The 3,822-nt window shown below is 35.6% G+C and overlaps 1 pseudogene; it reads right to left on the bottom strand.

Annotated features, from left to right (window-relative positions):
* Nucleotides 1-2,290: 2,290 nt before the first annotated feature.
* On the bottom strand, nucleotides 2,291-3,494 carry LOC119523994 (annotated as a pseudogene).
* Between the last annotated feature and the right edge of the window lie 328 nt (nucleotides 3,495-3,822).

The following is a 3,822-nucleotide window of genomic DNA, read 5'->3' as shown; positions in this document are numbered from 1 at the left end:
CTTTTTACAAATTGAAGTTTTGTGGCAACCCTGCATCAAAAAAGTCTATCAGCACCACATTTTCCAACAACATGCTCATTTTATGTGCCTGTCACATTTTAATTAAGGTATTGTACACTGTTTTTTAAGACATAATGCTATTTCATACTTAATAGAGTATGGTGTAAACATAATTTTTATATGCAATGGGAAACCAAAAACTTTGTGTGATTTCCTATGCTGCGATATTTACTTTATTGCAAACTGAACCTGCAACATCTCTGAGGTATGCCTGTACTTATTCATGATATAAACTCTTGGCAAGCTAGATATAGAAGGAAATCTCCTTGATTAGAAAAAAAAGGTATCTACAAAAATCTATAGCTAACATCACACTTAAATGGTGAAATATTAGACACCTTTCTCCTGTGTTCAGGAAAAATACAAGGATATCACTTTTATTTAAAATTGTACTGGAGATCCTAGCCAGTGCAATAAGGCAAGAAAAATAGATAAACATGTAAAAATTAGAAGGGAAGAAGTAAAGCTTCTTCAGTCACAGATGACATGATTTTCTACTTAAAAATCTAAAAGAACCTACACATTATTAGAAAGAACAAATGAATTAACTATGCTAGTGGACACAACATCAATATTTTAAAAATTCTATTTCTGTACACTAGCAATGTATAAAATACAAATTCAAAAAAATACTTACAGTAGCACAAAAAAATCAAATACATAGGAATATACCTAATGAAAGATGGCAAAGCTTTACACTGAAATCTATAAATCATTTTTTTTTGTTTTTTCATGAGTTATCTATTTATTTATATATATTTCATTAATCACTGCTATGCACATACATGTTAACAGTATATAATAGTTAAGCACATCATCTTGTATTGTATACCTTTCAGTTGACATTCAATGTGATTTTCTGAATCAACCCAATAATTATAATTTCATTTAGTGTTGAATAAAATACAGAATCTGGAAGACATAATAGAAATATTAGCAGCAGCTTTTACTTCACATGCATTTGTATATACTAATCTATTTGGGGAAAAGTACAATATTCTTTCCTATTAGTTGTTACAAAATTCTGCATTCAACACTGCCAAATCATCTCACAATCCCAAATTTTTATCTTAATTATTTTTCAGTAATATATGATGAGGCCATATTCTGAATTTGTGATTGAATTGTGCAATAAAGAATTCTTCTTAGGGGTTTATTTCCAGGCTGGTAATTCTGATGTGAACAATAACTGAATATTTTTTCACTTGATTTTTGCATTGGCATTTTTTCAGTATGAGAAACTTCATGCTGTTTGTTCCAGTTTGCTAATTCTGCTGCTATGCAAAATACCAGAAATGGATTGGCTTTTATAAAGGGGGTTTATTTGGTTACAAAGTTACAGTCTTAAGGCCATAAAGTATCCAAGATAAGGCATCAGTAGGGTACCTTCACTGAAGGATGGCCAATGGCATCCAGAAAACCTCTACTGGCTGGGAAGGCACATGGCTGGTGTCTGCTTACTCCCAGGTTGCGTTTCAAAATGGCATTCTCTAAAATATCAGCTTTCATCGGCCATCTTCAAAATGTCTCTCAGCTGTAGCTAACATTTGGGCCTGTGTGGCTCTTTTTAAAGTACTCCAGTAACCAATCAAGATCCATGCTGAATGGGTGGGGCCACACCTCTATGGAAATAATCTAAAGATATTACCCACAGTTGGGTTGGTCACATCTCCATGGAAACAACCCAATCCAAAGTTCCAACCTTATCAACACTAATATGTCTGCCCTCACAAGATTGCATTAAAGAATATGGCTTTTTCTGGGAAACATAATATTGACAAACTGGCACACTGCTGAAGGAATTTGAAACCACTAAAGATTTTCTTCATTCATTACACTGAGATTTAATAAAGGATTTTTGATGTTCATTTCATTAAATACTTTCTCTAATTATCTTCTCCAGTATTATTTGCTGGTCCCTTAGAGTCTCTTCCTCCTAATAAGGATTTTCCTGTCTTACTTCCAGATTTTGGAGTTATTACTGTGCTACATTTTTCTTGTCTGCACCTAGGCTGAGGTTCAGCTGGAATGAACTACGCACATAGGGTTCCTCATGTTGTTTAAGGATAAATTACAAAAAAAGGTATTATATTACTGATTACTTTGATAAGGAATTAAACTCCTGTGTGTGTTCTCTCATTTGTTTGAACATTAGAGCTGTGGCTGAAGACTCTTCTGTATTCATTACATTCATAGTGTGGTTTCTCTCATTTCCTCAAAGGGTAGCATATCAACTGAAGCCTGTCCCACACTGACAGCATTCTTATGGTTTCTCAACAGTGTGAATTTTCTCATGTTTCTTAAGAGTAGAAGATCCACTGAAGGCTTTCCCACAAAGATGGCAAACATATGGTTTCTCTCCAGTGTGAATTCTCTCATGTTGTCTAAAGTTAAAACTTTTATTGAAGGCTTTCCCACATATATAACATTTGTATGGTTTCTCTCCATGGTGATTTTTTCTCATGATGTCTAAGGGTAGAACTGTGACTGAAGGCTTTTCCACATAAATGGCATTCATATGGTTTCTCTCCTCTGTGAATTCTCTCATGTTGTATTAATTTGGAAAACTGATTGAAGGCTTTCCCACATATTTGACACCCACATTGTTGTCCTCTAATGTGACATATCTCATGTCTTCTAAAGTTAAAACTTTTTCTGAATGCTTTCCCACATAAATGACATTGATAAGGTTTCTCTCCAGTGTGTATTTTCTCATGTTGCCTAAGGGTAGACAGTTGACTGAAGGCTTTCCCACATAGATGACATTCATATGGTTTCTCCCCAGTGTGAGTTTTCTCATGTTGTCTAAGGGAAGAATTTTGATTGAAGGCTTTTCCACATACAAGACATCCATACGGTTTCTCTCCAGTGTGAATTCTCTCATGTTGTCTGAGGTTGGAAGATGTACTGAAGGCTTCTCCACATACTTGGCAACCACACCTTTTCCCTACAGTGTATGTTTTCTCATGTTGTCCAAGACCAGAACTTTTTCTGAAGGCTCCCCCACATATATTACAATCATGTGATTTGCTTCTAGCATGAATTTGTTCACCTTGATTAAAGCATGGCTGGTCACTGAGGACTTCTTGGAATTGTTTGCTGTTACAGGATTTCTTTCCAACTTGAGTTGACACATATTGAATCAATGTGGAGTTGTAAATGAATTCTTCTGAATTATTACATTCAATGTGATCCTCTTGAGTGTGAAATCTCTGCATTGACAAGTTGGCGGATGTGTCATTCCTGCAGATATGCTGCACGGATATCATTTGTTTTCTAAGGTCACATTCCCTGCCCATGGACACCAAATGATTGATAGTCTCCAGCATCACATCTATGAAAAGCTTTCTCTGGAATGTGTCCATCAGGGCCCACTCTTCCTGGGTGAAGTCTATAGCTATGTCTTTGAAGGTCACTGATTCCAGGGGATGCATTGTCAATAGTTTGGCTGTTGAGTTTCTTTCTGTGGTTTTTCACTCTCATACAGGACAATCACAAGCAGGCAATGCAGATCACAGAAGAATAATCTCTGCCAATCACTCAAACATAATTCTGTAAGCACTTCATACTTTTCTCAGGATTCTCCATCAGGATTGCCATCCTTTATTATCTCCTTCTGATCATATCCAACACATCTGTGTTGGCCTCTGGCTCTCACATCATCCAAGGATCTTCATCCAGGTATACTTAATCTAAATAAGAACCCACTGTTATCACATCATGATTGTCTGTTGAAAGGTCTTCAAATTTAGACAATTTATA

This window comes from Choloepus didactylus, chromosome Y, assembly GCF_015220235.1.
Source record: "Choloepus didactylus isolate mChoDid1 chromosome Y, mChoDid1.pri, whole genome shotgun sequence".
Taxonomy (NCBI): Eukaryota; Metazoa; Chordata; class Mammalia; order Pilosa; family Megalonychidae; genus Choloepus; species Choloepus didactylus.
This window is presented reverse-complemented; position numbering and strand designations above follow the sequence as displayed.